We start from the raw sequence: 18,417 nt of genomic DNA on the forward strand, positions 1-18,417 counted from the left end.
GAAATGAAAAAAAAACAAGCACAGAAGGAAGGAAGAAAGAGATTATGCAAAGAACTGAGGGAAGGAGAAAGACAGAAAGGAAGTAATGGAGTGAGAAAGAAAAGATGAAAAGGTGAAAGGGGAAATTGGTGGGAGTCAGAGCGGAAGGAATGTACAAAAAAGAACGCAATGCTCCTGTAAATACGGCTACTAAAATGAATTTATGGAGGAAGCTACTAAATGGAGGCTGCAGACAGAAAGATGTACAGCTCCTTAAAGGTATTATTGAATGGAAACATTTGCTATCAAGAGAAAAACAAGAATGCAGACAACCTAGAATATATACCAAAATATTTTAGTTTACCTGCTTGAATGTCTGTATATGCTCTTTACTAGTTAATGCGTGTTCCTCACCGGCGATTTCAAGAAATCTGATTTTTAAAGGATAGTCTCTTACCTGTTGTATAATAATTTCTTTCAAATTTGGTATTATTCTTTCATCTTGGCATTTCTGATAAGAACAAGTGTAGCATTTTAACTTACTTGTTTAATATAAGATCTGTTCTCTATACGAGGATAATATATCAGTCAGAATTTCTGGTTTAGGAATTTGATAAGAGGTTACTATGCCCACTCTGGTCATTGACCCAGGAGCTCTGCAACCCTGTGGGGGAATGAGACCAGATGAACCAGAAAGTAAATGTTTTAAACTGTTTAGCCAAAGTAAGGGAGTTCTTAATTAAGGGTCACTTTCAGGCGTGCTTTGCTATTTTCTCCTTGGCAGATTTATTGATTCTATTAAGAAAGTAATTCCATTATACCAAACATTATGTAGTAGCTTTAAAAATTCCACTTATAATATATTAATTTTTAAAGTTATTTCTTATATTTTTTAGATTATAATATAATCACTTAACTCCCACTTTGATTTACTCCTTCTAAGCTGTCTTATACATTTCTCTTTGGTCTCTTTCAAATTCATGATTATATTTATATATATATATATATATATATATATAATACACTGTCACACACATATATATATATTCCTAAATAAATAAATTAAATAAATAAATTAAACTTATTCAGTTTGTATACACACTCTTTTTTGAGGCCAATAATTCTTAAAACAATAGTTTTTCAAAGTCTTTCTCATTAATAATGTTTACAAAAGTATCCATTTTCTTTTCTAAAAATCTGTGAAAGTACTATAAAATTCATGCATGTTGTCTTAGAAAACAATATAAAACACAATTTTATAAAGTGGACATATTAAACTAACTTTATCATGGTTTGTCTTGCATTAGCCATATCAAGAGATTCCTCTCCTTTTTGCATATAATTTGCTGTGATATAAAAATCAAACCAATCTAACTTAAATTCAATTTTTCATTGATTTAAAAATAATATAATAATACTGTATTTAAATTGATTAGCTATTTCTGGATAAACTATATGGATTAATAAAAGTGATCATATGTATAAGATCATTTTTGATGTTAATTCATTTAATAACTAATTGATATGTCAGAATCAGAATATTGTTTAAAATATTGTAAGTACATAATACATTACTCTCTTTTTTTTTTTTACAAAAGCTATTAGTTTATTAACATAATATATTCAAATGCTTAGATAAGTTTCAAACAAGTCATTCTCAGATTCTAGGTCTCAACCAAGAAATTACAATATTCAGTATGCACTAAAGAGAAAAAAGGTAACTGGGAGCCACACATGGGCATATTCAGAGTGAAATCCCTGAGTTCATTTTGGGGGATCTGTGTTGATGCCATACTTTTCCTTGAGAAGCTTGAGCTGCTCCTCCTTCTTCTTGGTATCCATCTTCTGGAATGCCCGGTTAGCATTATAGTACAAAATCACGAGGTATCTGTTACACACGTTGAATCCCGATAGATGGTCACATGCATTCTTAGCATCAAAAATATCTTCATAAACCACATATGCTGTTCCTCTGGTCTCAGGTGTATTTCCTACTCTGATTTGACGAATGGGTCCATATTTGCCAAATATATCATACATTTCTTCTGCTGTGATTTTATATGGCAAATTCCAGCTCGCCAAGATGGCGATGCAAGCGGCCAAGAGGGCGAATATTCGCCTCCCACCTGAAGTAAATCGAATTTTATATACATTACTCTCTTTTAACTTTTGATTTTACAACAAAACTAAATGTGAATAGGTATAAATAATTATTTTCACACATATAATTTTAATTATAGCTATATGGTTTCTATTTATAATAATAAATATTTAAAATGTACCTATATCTAATGTGTTATATTTATTATTGTTTAGCTTGTTCTTAACAAATATATGTCAATATTTAAAACATAACGAAGGAATTTTTAAGAATAAATGAGGTGAGAGTCTATGCTGAAGACACGGGATAAAAAGGAGGTAAACTAATTGTCTTAGAGCACGATTCCTTAATTAAAATAATTGACATATACACTAGAAATGTGTCTCTTTCAGTACTCTAGGCTATTAGTCCAAGGTCAGGGGTCAGTTTGAATGTTGGGTCCTTGTTAATGGATTTCTTCTTTCTCATCTCCTGATGCCATCAATTCCAAAGCTAGTGAGCATCGTCACCTCCTTTAACTCTGCCCATTCACAAAATCCCTCTAAACTATTCCATTAGGGACCAGCATTTCCAAGTATGAATGTTAGAGGAATAATCTATAGTCTGTGCCAATACTTCACAATGGTAACATAGGGGCTGTGAAGATGATTTGCTCTGTATTTACAGGGAGCATTTGCTCTGTAAGTACAGGGAATTGAGTTCAAATCTCAGCACCCACAGTAAAAAGCCTTGTATAGTTGTGTGTGCCTGTAACATCAACTTTGACAGGTGGAATCCAAGAGTTATTGGTCAGCTGAAAGAGAAAACATCCAATCTCGTAAGATAAACTTGTCTTAAGACATTGAGATAGAGTGATATATTCAATACTTGATATTCTGTCTGGACTTGGTATGTACATGGCCACAGACTACTGTATACACCACACATACACATACAATATGTTCATACAACCATACTTTACATAAAATAAGCGTATTAACTTGTATATATGTAGATTTTTAACAAAAATTATGTAAGATCATAAGACTTAGCTCATAGGTTGTCCAAAAATACTCCTTTGTTTTGAAATAGATTAAGAAGTTTTATTTCCTTTCTTATATACCTGTAACTTAACATCCCATAGTCTAAAACATCATAAAATGAAGAATAAAAATAGAAAGTTGAATATTGTTACCTGTAATTAATAGTCCTTTTTTCTTCATCAACTAAAGAAGTATTAATTTCAGTGACAAAATAAAAATAAAAATGGTGAAATATATTCATTTACAAAAAGTAAATTGCTTACATGAAAATTTTATATTTTATTATCCAATTTTAAAATTTGGACATCGTGAAAATTGGCTGGAGTAGAGCTCAGAGAAACTGCAATCGAATTCCCAGCACTATGTAAGATGTTATATGCTGCAGCAGTCAGTAACCCAAATGGGAGAGGTATGGGGCCAAAGATAATTTCTAGGATGTCAGTTCAGCTAAAAGAATGAGCACCATCAAGCTTTCTAATTTTGTGGAGTACAGGTTTTCAAAGTACAATCTAATGATTCTCTGGATTTCTTCTGCGTCTAATGTTATGTCTCCCTTTTCATTTCTAATTTTGTTAATTTGTACATTCTCTCTCTGCTATTTGTTTAGTTTGAATAAAGTTTTGTCTATTTTGTTGATTTTCCCAAAGAACCAACTCTTTGTCTCACTGATTCTTTGTATTTTTTTTGTTTGTTTCTATTTTGTTGATTTGGGTATATACCCAAAAGATGTACAGTCATACCACAAGGACATGTGCTCAACTACATTCATAGCAGCATTGTTTGTCATAGCCAGAACCTGGATAAAAACCTAAATACCCTTCGACCAAAGAATGGATAAGGAAAATGTGGTACATTTACATAATGGAGTACTAAACAGCAGAAAAATTAATGACATTTTGAGATTTGCAGGTAAATGGATGGATCTAGAAAACATCATATTGAGTGAGTTAACTCAGACCCCAAAAGACAAATATCATATGTACTCACTCATAGTGGCTTAGAGACATAAAGCAAGAAAACCAGCCTGCAATTCACAATCCCAGAGAATTTAGACAATTAGGACCCTAAGAGAGACATACATGGGAAGTAGAAAAAGACAAGATCTCCTGAAATTTTGAGAGCATGGGGACCATTGGAGAGGATAGAAAGGGAGGGAGAGGAAGGAAGGGGAGCAGAGAAAAATGTACGACTCAATAAAATCAACAAAAAAAATTTAAAAAGAATGCGTTCCATTTTTTTAGAGATACATATTCTCAAGTTATAAGATAGATTCCAATGGCCTCCATACGGCATTAGTGAGTGAGTAACCACTTGACATATTAATCAAAATATGACAGATTAATTATTTTAATGCTAAATCTGCTGGCATGAAATTAAATATATGTATGTATGGATATTCTTCATCTTAAAGGTTAGTTAATAATACTCAGCAATGTGTATATTTGTATATATTAGTATGCAGGAAATTCCTGAATGAAAATCTTAATATTTACTTAATGCATTCAAAAAGACAAAAACAATGATCATTTTAAATTGATGGTCAATAATTATTTCCAAAAGTGAAGAATAAATCACCAAAAACAAAGGCATTCTTTTTTTATGGGAAATACTTTAAATCAGAATCAGAATTTTTTTTCATGATTTCTATAATGAATAGATGTAAAAAGCACATAGGAAATGTGACTTCTCATTTTTGCATGTGCTCAGTATGTATTCTCATTACTGCAGTGATTCTGACTGGTAACAGCTCACTATTCTCCTTTGTCTATAAGCAAGGACAAGGACAATACGTTTCATGTTCATGCTAGCTCTTCTCATTCCTCATGATCCTTCTTAAAGTGAGGATCAGCTAACCTTATAGAGTGGTTTTGTTCTGTTGTGGATATTTGAGACAGGCTCTCCTTGGGTAGCCCTGACTATTCTGGAACTTATTGCGCAAAACAGATAGGCAAATTTCCCGCTTCAGATTCCTACAATTGCAGTCCCATATGACCTCCATCAGTTTTGGGATACTTATTCTAAGAAAATTTGATTCTATAAAGGTTTCAATTCAAACTTCTTTGTCATATATCACTTATTTTCTTGGTTCTTATAATTTAAAATAGATTTTGTTTATATTCATAAGGAGATGTTTGTTGAAAGCAAATACTGAGGAATTAAAGTCACATATCTAAGACAAAGTGGATAAAAACTGGACAAGGAAATCAACTAAATACTTGGTCAAGTTTTCTGTCTTTACAGGAGCTTGTTAACATTCCCATTTTCCTTAAATAGAGTTGATGATTCAAGTGAAACAAACACCCAGTTGATTTTACCAACAAGTAATGGCATCTTAATTTACTGGTGAATGTCATGGAAAAATGTACCTAAATTTTTCAGTTGATTCAGCATTCTAACATGAACTATCAATCTGTATACCCAACTTAGAAAAATATGCTGAAAAATAATCATTTCTTCCAAATTACTGAGGTGAGCTATCATAGACACCAAACAAAATTTGATTAGACATAACTAAGTTTTTAAAGCCTCAGCACCTTTGCCTAACTAAAAAACAAAAACAAAAAACAAAACTAAAAAAAAAAAGGAAGCCCAAGACATGCCAGACTGCTGCTATACGGGCTTTCTTTCCTTTTTTTATTTTTGCTTTGCTTGGATGTGAAGATATCCTGTGAGTGAGTGTCTCATACTGAGGAGTCAGCACTGCTGCCGCCGTTGAAAGAGCTATATTGAGCACTTTATTATGCTCATCTGAAAAGCAGAATCAGTGATTATGAACAACTTACAGGACAGCTGAAAGCAGTTAAATCATTTACTTGTAATACTCCCAAGTTCTTAAAATGCTCCAATATATAAAACACATTCAGACGCTGCAGCTCTTTTACACTCAGACAGCCCTTTGGAATCTGTGGGAGCTTTTAATTTCATCCCTTTTCTCCCTATTCTGTTGAAAGACAAAAGTTTCTACAAGTAGACAGTTTCCTGTCTTTCTCTTGAACTAGAGGTTTAAACTCATAGACTTTTAAATGCAGGCAAAACAAGCAGCATTTAGCAGAAGATTTTTATCTATTGACACTGCCTATTCTGAATTTGGAAAGGCCCATCTGTGCAGAAGTTCTTGGGCAACATGTTCCAATTCTAATCACTCTGATCAGGGAATTAATGATCAAGGTTGACTTAGGTTCAGCAATAAAAAAGGAGAACATAATACCCTAATGTCATTTAGCACTGCCCTGGTTAAAAGGCAGACAACAAATGATTTGACTGCTAGCAAAAGTTTCCAGGATCAGATGGTGAAAGAGTACCTAATTTATAGGACTCTCAGACCTTAGCACAACTAATGCCATGATAGAAGTAACGTTCAGGCTTTGGAACACCGTTCATAGATGCCAACTCCAGCCAAAATAAGATCAGAGACCTAAGATATCAAAGTCCATATTTCTACAAGTCCCTAATGTACTAACCTTGCTTTTTGGTTTCTGTAGTTTCACTTCTGAATAACTATTTATTTTTGTAAACTGAGATATATCTGTCTAGGATATGCTTTTTGTGTGTGTGTGTGTGTGTGTGTGTGTGTGTGTGTGTGTGTGTTTAAAATTCCACTCTGAGAAAGATTTGGGATTGTATAAGATCATAAACACTCAGTTTAGTTGCTGGCATGTTAATAAAGACTTTTTATTGGCTTCAACCCAATAAAAATACCAAATTGTCTTCTAGCGTATATACTTCAGAACATTTCCTTGACTGAGGCAGCATATATAAGATGTGTGCAAATTCAATGCAGACAAAATTCGAACACTGCAGGGGAGGTATGTAAAAAGTCCCATGACTGGCAAACTGGTAACTTCTGAGAGAGGGAGAATCAGGCTTTTCTTTAAGAGTATGGCTTCTTGTTGTTTGATTATTCGTTGAGTACATAGCCACAAACTCAAGAGTATATAGATTAGCACAAATTGGACTTGGTGAGTTTATGGAAGAAAGAGGAGGAAGAGAAGGAGGAGGAAGAGAACAAAGAAGAAGAAAAAGACACAAAATTGGCTGGGAAGGAACAGAATGAAATTGTGAAATGGAGTTTATAATATCAAATGCATTACATGAAATTCTCATAGAACTAATAATAAATAAAAGAACAAAATTACAGTATGACCACTGGCTTCTTTAAAAAGTGCACTAAATCAAAAACAGATTCTCAAGAAAATGCCTTGTATTTTTAATATATTTCTCTAAGTTTGTTTTTCAATTTCTCTCAAATGATTATTTCAAGAATTCTTCTAGATGATTGAAACTATATTCTCTATCTGGTACATTCTATATACCATCCATGCATAAAAATACATTTAAACAGATACTTATTTTCAATCAGTGAATTAACCTTCATTTTGCCTTAGAGTATAGAAATATTACTTTACACTCTTGTATTTCTAAAATTGACATCCTCAATACATTTATTTATAGTTTTTATCTTGATTTCAAATTAAGTGCTATAATTTTTCTTCTCCAAAAATCTTTCAGAAAATTACTTATTAACTTATTTAATTTTTATAGTTTAGCTTTGCAAAACCATAAATTGTTACAGTCTCATACCCAGCTTGGATCAAAACACTTGAGGCAAGCCTTCCCAGCCCTTTGCCTCTATCTCCTGTGAATCCCACAGATGTTTCCCTTCTAACCTCCCTCCACCACTTGTGACTGTATCCCAGCCTCAAGTTGCCTGTAGTTTCTCTCATTTCTCTCTGTTCCCTGCCAGTCTCTACAAGAGGACACATGCTGTCGTCTTTCTTTTCTCTCAGTCGGCATTTCCTATGAATCCCACTGACCTTTTGCTGTTAGCCTCCCTTTCTCCTTTGTTGCTTTATCCTAGCCCTCAACTTGGACTCGCTACTAACACACAGATTATTTCTACTATGACTGCAGGGTGGGCAATCTTTAGATCTTCACCTTTTCTTTCTCTAGATCTGACACTCTAAATGTATACCAAGTGCTAAAGGAAACACTGTGTGGTCATCTCTCTTCACTGTGCTCCTCCATTCCAAGGAGTCAAAAAAAATCATATCCTTGTTGAATACTCTGCTATGTTTCTTCCTGCGATTCCTCACAGATCCCAAGCTATCCCTGTTCCTAAGTGTCAGCTCCCAATACCCAGGAATATAATTTACTTGGAATGTGGAATAACAAGCGGCCAAAACTTTCAGTTCCAACAATATTTACCTATAAAGCAACACACAGGCGCTACTCTCTCCAAAAACCCAGAGAGGAAACTGAAACCAAGGAACAAAACACACAAATACAGAAATCAGCACATAGGCTATAATCAACCCATTCCAGAAGCATAAATGGTAGTGCAAAGACAGTAAATAACAGCAAGAGCATCATGTCTCTATTAAAGCTAGGTATTCTACCCCAGCAAGCCCCAAATGTACCAACATGGCTGAAGATCAAGAAAAAGACTTTAAAAACACCTAAATGATGATGATAGAGGAAATTGATAAATCCTTTAGATAAATGCAGGAAAACACCAACAAGGACTATAGGGAAATGAATAAAGCTGCTCAAGACAATAAAATGTAAATAGAATTAATAAAAATCCAAACTGAAGGAATTCTGGAAACAAAAATTTTGGAAAAAATGAAAACTGGAGCTAGAGAAGCAGTCTCCAAAATCAGAAAACAAGAGATTGAAAAGATAATCTCAGACATTGTATATGTGATAGAAGAAATGTATACATCAGTTTAAAAACATTGTATCTAAAAATTTCCTGACACAAAGCAAATAGGAAATCTAGGAGACGATGAACCTAAGAATATTAGGGATAGAGGAACGAGAAGTAGCCCCAGCTAGAGGACCTCAAAATGTTTTCAATAACAATCATGAAAGAATATTTTGTAACATGAAGAAAGCATTTCCTATAAAGGTAAAAGAAGTACACAGAACACCAACTAGATTTGATCAGAAAGAAATTCCTGGTCACCTAAGAATCAAACAGTAAAAATATTAAAAGCTGCAAGGGAAGAAGACCAAATAACAAATAATGCTAGACCAAATAAAAATACCACAAGACGTTTCAGTGGAGAACCTAAAAGCCAAGTGGGTTTGGGGAGATAAGTTTCAGACTTCCATAGACCAGAAGTCACTGTACAACCTACTATAATCATAAAAATCACAATAGATGGGTATTATAAGATATTACACAATCAAGTCAAATTTAAACCATGCCTATCTCCAAATTCAGTCTTGAATAAAGTGTTAGAAGGAAAATTTCAAACTAAGGGTGCTAACTACATCCACAGAAGCACAGGAAATAACTTCATACTGACTGGCAAATTCAAAATAACAAGAAAACACACACACACACACACACTCACAATCACCATTACCATCATCACCAAAATAATAGGAAAAAGCAACCATATGTCATTAATACCTCTCAATAGCAAAGGTCTCAATTTCCCAATAAAAAGACACAGACTAACAAAATTAATGTAAAAATAGGATCTATCCCATTGCCAAGTACAAGAAATATTTCTCACCATCAAGGACAAGCAATATCTCATGGGAAAGGGTATGAAGAGATATTATAAGTAAGTTGACTGAACAAGCAAGCTGATATACCCATTTTAATATCTAACAACATAGACATCAAATCAATTCAATCATCAGGAATAGGAAAGGTAAATACATACTAATATAATGAGAAATCAAACAATATGAAATTTCAGTTCTGAACATTTATGCCACAAAACAAGGGAATCCAAGTTTGTAAAAGAAATGATATTGCATATTACATCATATATTGATTCTCACACATTGGTAACTTCAATACCCATCTCAAAAGATTGGGCAAATCATTCAGACAAAGAGTGAACAGAGAAATGCTGAACATAACAGAAGCAATAAACCAAATAGACATAAGAGATATTTACAGGCTATTTCACTCAAACACAGAATAATATGATTTTTGAGAAAGTCTCTTTAAAGTTGACCTCATACTTGGATACAAAGTAAGTCTCTATGGCTAGAAGAAAATTAAAATAACTCTTTGTATCTTATAAGACCACCATAAACTAAAGCTGGAGAAATATTACAAACTCGTGAGAACTGAATAAGTTTATACAAAAGGAAAAAATAGTTCAAGACAGAAATAAAAAAAAGAATTTTGAGAAGTCAATAAAAGTGAATACAGAGCATATCCAAATACATAGGATAGCATGAATACAATGTTAAGAAGATAGTTCATAGCACTAAATGCCTCCATAAAATGTTGAACGGTTGAACACTAGCAATTTAAAAACACACCTTAAAGATCTAGAGAAAAGAGAAGTAATCATACTGAAGAGCCCTAAAGGTCAAGAAATAATCAAACATAGGGCTGAAATCAATAAAATAGAAACAAAGACAAAATAAGTAGAAACTTCATCTGGCGAGGGATGGAGATAGAGACAGAGACCCACATTGGAGCACTGGACTGAGATCCCAAAGCCCAGATGAAGAGCAGAAGGAGGGAGACTATCAGAAAGGAAGGCAGGACTGCGAGGGGTGCGTCCACCCACGGAGGCTGTGGAACTGATCTAGTGGGAGCTCACCAAGGCCAGCTGAACTGGGTCTGAACGAGCATGTGATCAAACTGAACTCTCTGAATGTGGCTGACAATGAGGGCAGACTGAGAAAACAATGATAATGACACTGGATTTTGATTCTACTACATATACTGGCTTTTTGGGAGCCTGGTCTGCTTGGATGCACACCTTCCTAGGATGGACGGGGCCCTTGGGCTTCCCACAGGCAGGGCACCCTGACTTCTCTTAGGACTAGAGAGCAAGGGGGAGGGGGAAAGGGGAGGGAAATAGGAGGATGGGAGGAGATGGAAATTTTAAATTAATTAATTAATTTAAAAAATAAAATTAAAAATAAGGAATCAATGAAACAAAATTCTTTGAGAAAACTGACATTGTGCACAAACCCTTATCCAAACTAACTAAAAGACAAGACAAGAATATTCAAATTAGAAATGAAATCAGAAATTAAAAAGGAACATAAATACAAAATTAGGTGGAGTTTTTGTGCCCTACTATCTGTTCTGTTCTACCAGTCAACTCCATACTCAGCCAATAGCTTAGGTCTACTGCTAATGAGCTCTTACATCTTAAATTAATCCATATTTTTACCTTTGCTATGCCACATGGCAGTACCTTTGTTCAGCATGACTCATTCTTCTCTTTCTTCCTCTGCATCTGGCTGACAACTCACAATGACACCACCTTCCTCCTTCCCAGTATTCTCTCTGCCATGAAAATTCTGCCTACTCATTGACCACACAGTTTTTTATTAAACCAAATTTAGTGTCAAATATTCACACTGTTCAAAAGGATTATTTCACAGCATACAGATAATGAGGAAATCCAGAGAATCAAAAGGACATTTTGTATAAACCTGTACTTCATGAAAATGGAGTTTCTAAAGGAAATGGACAAATTTCTTGATATATACCATTTACCAAAGTTGAGTCATGATCAAATAAACAATTTACATGCCCTGTAATACCTAACAAAATGGAAGCTGCTATTAAGATCTACTAATCTAAAAGAGCCCAAAGTCAGAAGTCTTTAGTGCAGAGTCCTAAGAAGAATTAATGCCAAAACTTCTCAAATTGTTTCACAAAACTGAAAAAGAAGGAACATTATTTATATCATTTTATGAAGCCACTATTATCCCAATACCCAGTCTACATAAAGACTCAACAAAGAAAAAGATTATGTAAAAGTTTCCCTTATGAACATGGAAGCTAATGTATTCAAGAAAATACTTGCAAAATAAATCCAAGAACATCAAAAAGATTCATCATGACCAAATAGGCTACATCCCAGAGATGCAGTTTAATATATAAAAATCAGTAAGTGTAAACCACAATGTAAATAAACTGAAAGAAAAAAAAACACAATCACTTCATTAGATTCAGAAAAACCCTTGCAATAACCCAGCACACTTTCACAATAAAAGTCCTGTGGAGGTTAGAAAGAAAAGAGACATAATTGAATATAATATGGGCAATTTAAAGCAATTCCACTAAAATATGAAATTAAACAAGTCTGTTCACTCTCTCCATACTATTCTATCTCCATTCCATTCAATATAATACTTGAAAATTTAGCTAGAAAAATTAAAAAAAAAACTGATGGAGTTCAAATGTATGTATATTGGAAAACAAGAAGTCAAATTATTTTTAGTTGAAGATTATATGATAGTACACATAAGTTGCCATAAATTTCCACTAAGTAAAGCCTACTGCTGATACTCAACTTCAGCAAAGTAGCTAGATATAAGATTAACTCAAAAAATCAAGTGGACTTATACACAAATGACAAATGAAGTCTGAAATAAATCAGGGAATCATTACCTTTCACAGTAGGTTCAAATAAAAAATAATATAAAATATTTTCGATGAAACTCTGAAAAAAACAAGCAAAAGATATGTATGAAAAAAGAATTCAAGTCATTGAAGAACTTGAAGATTTCAGAAGAAGAAAAGATTTCCCATGCTCTTGGTATCTGTATGACTGACAAATAATAAAGCCATCCTACCAAAAGCAATGTATTGATTCAATGCACTCCCCTTTAAGATACCAAAACAATGCATTATAGACCTTGAAAGAACAATTCTCAACTTCATATGGAAAACAAAAATTAAAAAATCAAAACAAAACATGATAGTTAAAACCAACCTGCAAAATAAAAGAACAGATGAAAATTCCATCATTCCTGATTTCAAGTTGTATTACAGAGTTATAGTAGCAAACACTACATGGTATTGACAGAAAAAAATTGATCAATCGAACTGAATTAATACTCAGTCATAAATTCACACAGCTATGGAACATTGTTTTTTTTTATATAGAGAAGGCAGAAATGCCTATGGAAAACCAACCAGCATCTTCCACAACTAGTTGATGTTAGTCCAACTGGATATCTGTATGTAGAAAAATGTAAATAGATCCTTCTTATCCTATAACACTCAAGCTCAATTGGATCAAAGACATCAACATAAAGTCAGTTTCACTGAATCTTTTAGAAGATAAAGTGGAGAACAGCTTTCCACTCCATGGCGTAGGACAAGATTTTCTGAACAGAACACCAATAGTCCAGGCACTAACTAGTAATAAATTGGACCTCATGAAAATGAAACTATTTTTTAAAAGCAAATGACATTGTCATTGGAAAAAGTTGCCTATAGAATGTAAAAAATTTAACCTTTTCTATATTCACTATAGGAGTAGTATCCAAAATATATAAAGTAATTAAGAAACTATATATTAAAAAAACAAATAATACAATTTAAAAGTGGAGCATGAATCGAAACTGGCTTCTCCCAGTTGTTGTCTTCAGGAGGTAAGTGTGATGTTCACTGATATTTTTGCCATATTGGAAAACCTAACAGGGTGGAGAGAGCGGGCTAAGCTGCCACCTTGGTCTTAGCTACCATCACTTAGCAATTTAAAGTAGTGGTCAGAAAAGAGTTATAGATACGCAGTAAGGACAAATTCAGACAAAAAGACCTCTAAATGGGCCACAGTGTGTTTGATAAATGTGTGTAAGATTGAGAGGGAGGAAAATGGGTAGAGGATGTAATAAATTAGAAGAGAAATTTAAAGATAATAAGGTAAGTATTAAAAAGAAATAGAGTAATAAAATTTATAATAAGCCAAGTAAAGACGGAAAATACACAGAGTCTGGATTATGTGTTAGGTATCTTTTCTTTGGATTTTTTGACTGCTGAGAGACATCTGGTTGTGGGGATGCTAGGTTAAAACAACATATATATTTTAACGATACCTTGACTTCAGCACTTGGGTTTAAGGATTATGTTGCATTGGCAAAGAGTTTCTCCTTTTGTTTCCACAGAAGATGAGAAACTATGAATTCCTTACAGGCTATTACAGTTTGATCAAAAAGAGCCCCTGAGATATCACCATGGGAGTGATAACCCAGGTGACCCAACATGTCGAACAGTTTCAAAGCAACTAGATGAGATGATGCATGCTCACTGACTACTACAGCCAAGATTTACCACAATTCTAATTTTCTCATGTTCTCTCAAGATCACAGGAGCATACCAATCAACAGGAAAAAGTTTAGAAAACTACACCCAAATTTCCAAAATATTGTTTATACATGTTTCTGTTCATTTAATTGGGGTGATTATAAATTGTTATTTGTCATAGGCAATCACTTTCTAAAACAAGGAAGGTAAAAATGATATAAAAATTTGAAGAAAATTGTAGATTATTTTGTTAATATAGTGGTAAATTATTAATCTACTTTAATCCAAAAACAACCGTTAATCTAAAATATTTTGCATTTGTATGGATTTGTGTTTCTTGCTACAAATTTAATGATAATTTTGTTATATTCTATGTGTATTTCTATTCTTGTTTAAGGTATGATATTTATGCAGCTCATTTAAAAGTGCAATGTATAGATAAGAAATACAAATTAATAGTCATGTAAATAGCCAAACTTATAGTCCTGTTATCTAGGTTTTCTAGATATACAGAATTATATTTCAGATGGAGAGGTAATCTTCAAGCACTTCAAACAAATACAGAATATGGCATTTAAAATGTTTTAATAAATTATAATTCTATTGACATGAAACATATCTGTACCGGCAGCACCTATATACTTTAAAAAGGATGATGGGCTTTGAAGTAAATTGTTAAGGAGTTTGCTTTCAATATGTTAAGACTAGTCATTTGGGCAAGAAATTGCTCTTGCTTTGACTACTTGACAGTATGCTATATAAAATGAACATGCAGGACCAAAAGAAAAATGATCACTAAACTTTACCAAAACAAGACAGAATGGTCCTCCAGGTTCCTGCTTCACAAAATAAACTGCTGGACATTCTGTAAAACACAAAGGGAAGCAACTTATGAACTTGGCTAAAACAAGTGGGACAGACCTTCAAACCTCCTGCTTCATTAAAAAGTCTGCCAGATACCCCAGGCCTAGAGGTTAATATGGATGCCCCAATGTTATGAAAGAACTTTGGATGACTCTCCAGGCATCCAGCTCTTTCTTTTATTTCTATAGTTTCGGAAGTTGCTTGCTTGTACTTTATATTTACTCAGGTAATATTACATACTTCTAAGGTCTTTGATTGAGTTGAAGACCACATACTTAAAATTATAGTTTTCCTTATTTCTCATAAAAGATAAATTATAAATGAAACTTTAGGTAGGCTAGATAATAGAGTATTTTCTTTAATTTTACCAAATACAAACAAACTAAATATGACTATAATTCTTACTGAATAACTGTTTTGTTATATGTAATTTTACAATGTTATAGATAAAACCTTCTTTTTTGATTAGAAAGAAGGGGAGAAATGCTGTGGGATATATATTGTTATCATTGGTTGATAAATAAAACTGCTTTGGCCTATGACAATGCAGGATGGAGTCTGGTAGGAAAACCAAACAGAGATACAGGTGAAAAGGGGTAGAGTTTGGGAGATGCTAGTCAACCACTAAAGAATCAAGGCACAGAGAAAATTAGATAACAAGCCACAGACCGCATGGCAACACATAGACAAAACTTATGGGTTAATTTAAATTTAAAAGCTAGCTAGTAATATTCCTGAGCCATTGACTAAAGATTTGCAATTAATATTAAGCCTCTTAGTGATTATTTGGAAATGTCTGCAGGATGGTAATTTGGGAGTCCTCTCTGTGTTCTGTAATTAACATTAATGACACAATTGTGATTTGCTGGTATTAATGTTTGAATTTTATACGTGTTTGAATATTCTGTATTTGAATATTTAGATATATTTCAATTGCAGTAAAAAGCAGAAAACCAGTAAGTGAATATGGTGGTGGTGGTTGTGTGTGTAGATTTCAGTGGAAAGAGAATAGAAAGCAGGTAGCATTAAGAGAAAGACAAGGGTGAATAAGGGAACAAAGTAGGTTAACTGGTATGTGGAGGATCGACTGAAGAAAAACTGAGTACAGGGAGGAAACTAACACTAAAAATATTTGAAAATGCTATTTAGAAATTTACTACCATAAAAGTTTATTTAAAATGGTTTGTCTTGTACATGGGACAATGTACCATACCTGGGATTAAGTCTACTTGATCATGGTGATTGATCATCTTAATATGTTCTTGAAATCAGTTTGCAAATATTTTATTGAGAATTTTTTATCTCTGTTCATAAGGGAAATTGATCTATAAATTCTCTTTGTTGTATCTTTAAATGTTTTGAAAATAGTGGGTAACTATTGTCTTGTAAAAAAAGCTTAGCAATGTAGATTCTGCTTGAATATTGGCATTAACTATTACTTGACAGTCTGGCAGGATTCTGTATTATAAAACCATTTGTTTCTCTGGATGGCAAACTTTTAATTACTCTTTTTAGTTTTGGGGAGGTTATAGATAATTTAAATTTTTTTATCTGATCTTATGGTAACTTTGGGAGGTGCTATTTATAGAGAAAGGTACTCACTTCTTTTAGATTACCTAATTTTAAAGAGTACTGAATTTTGATGTGTATCCTTATAATTATATTAATTTTCACAGTGTCTGTTGTTATATCCCACTTTTCCTATAATTTTGTTAATTTGAAAATTCTTTCTCCATTTTTTAGTTAATATGGATAAGGCTTGTTGATCTTACTGATTTTGTAAGAAACAAATCTTTGTTTCTTTGATTAGTTGTTTGTTGTTTCTGGTTTATTAATTTTAGTTCTTAGTTTGTTTATTTTTTGCTATCTACTCCATTTGGGTTTTTTTCTTGTGTTCTACAGCTTTCAGGTGTTCTATTAATTTGCTTGTATGTGTTATCTTCATTTTTGTTAATGTAGGCACTAGTGCTATGACCTTGTCTTTTAGAAATGTTATCACTTAGTCCTATATGGTTGAGCATGCTGAGTTTTTATTTTCATTCAATTCTAGGAAGTCTCTAATTTCACTCTTCACTTATGTCTTGACTCACATTTTATTTAGTAGGGAGTCTTTCCATGAGTTTATAAACATAAACTTTTCTCGTTGATAGCCAGCTTTAAGCTGTGATAGTCAGATAGGTTACAGGGTGTTATTTCAATATACTTGTCTCTGTTGAAGCTTGCTTTGTGCTTAAGTTTGTGGCCAGTTTTGGAGAAAGTTCCATGAGCTGCTGAGATGAAAGTATAATCTTTTTCCTTTTTAGGAAAATGTTCTGCAAATATCTGTTAGATCCACATGACTTATGGTGTCAGTTATCTTCAGCATTTCTTTCTTCAGTTTTGTCTGGATGACCTGTCTATTAGTGAGAGTAGGATACTCAAGTTGCCGTCATTGCTGTGTGAATCAATAAGTATTTAGCCTATAGCAGTGTTTCTTTTATGCACTTAGATGCACTCATGCTTTGTGCATAAATTTTAATATTTGGAATGTTCTCTTGATGGATATTTCCTTTGATGAGCAGGTAGTGCCCTTCCCTAGCTCTTCTAGTTTTGCTTCGAAGTCTATTTTGTCATATCTTAAAACAGCTATACCACCTTCACCTTATGTGGTTTTGCTTGGACATCTTCTTCCAACCCTTTATCTCATGGTGATGTTTATCCTTGATGTTAAGGTGCCTTTAGAGAACACCTACACAACTCATTGAACGCAATGTATTTGAGCTGATATGCAAAGAATCTTCACTCTTATAGGTTAATGTCTTTGGTAGAGAAAGGTATTCTGCATGTTACAAAAGGAGAAACATAAAAATCAATCAAGGTACAAATTCTTGGATTTCCAATGGTGTTCTAATTGCAAGATATACTAGGGCAATGGTGGCACAAAACTGGTGAGAGTAACTATTCAATATCTGATTTGATTTAAGGCCCACTACACCAGATGGAATTCATATCTGATGGTGCTTCAGTAACCAAGAACATGAGATTAAATAGCCTAGAAACTTAGTGGAAACAAAATACAACATTTCTGCTAAAAGAATGTAGGAGGAGAAAACTTCTAATTCCATTTTAGTATGTTCATAGACCAGAGTTTGCTTAGCCATCATTTGAAAACTCCTCTCTGCAGCAGATAGGAACATGTGCAGAGACACACAACTAGGCATTATATATGAGTGAGAGACCCTTTCCCCCTGTTTTTATTGATTTTTATTAAGCTCTACATTTTTCTCTGCTCTCCTTCCTGCCTCTCCTCTCCCCCTTCAAGCCTCCCCCAAGGTCCCCATGCTCCCAATTTACTCAAGAGATCTTGTCTTTTTCTACTTACCATGTAGATTAGATTTATGTAAGTCTCTCTTTCAACCTAAATGTCCCTCGATCAAAGAATG

General features: G+C 33.4%; 1 non-coding gene and 1 pseudogene across 1 annotated transcript; one reads left to right on the forward strand and one right to left on the reverse strand.

The window, feature by feature from the left end:
* Window positions 1–473: 473 nt before the first annotated feature.
* LOC146889712 (U2 spliceosomal RNA) lies at window positions 474–664 on the forward strand. Its single transcript, XR_015000017.1, has one exon. It is a non-coding gene; the product is annotated as a U2 spliceosomal RNA (small nuclear RNA).
* A 1,079-nt stretch (window positions 665–1,743) lies between these two features.
* Window positions 1,744–14,091, reverse strand: LOC148117822 (splicing factor 3B subunit 6 pseudogene; annotated as a pseudogene).
* Between the last annotated feature and the right edge of the window lie 4,326 nt (window positions 14,092–18,417).

Source organism: Myodes glareolus, chromosome 25 (assembly GCF_982192425.1).
Source record: "Myodes glareolus chromosome 25, mMyoGla1.1, whole genome shotgun sequence".
NCBI lineage: Eukaryota > Metazoa > Chordata > Mammalia > Rodentia > Cricetidae > Myodes > Myodes glareolus.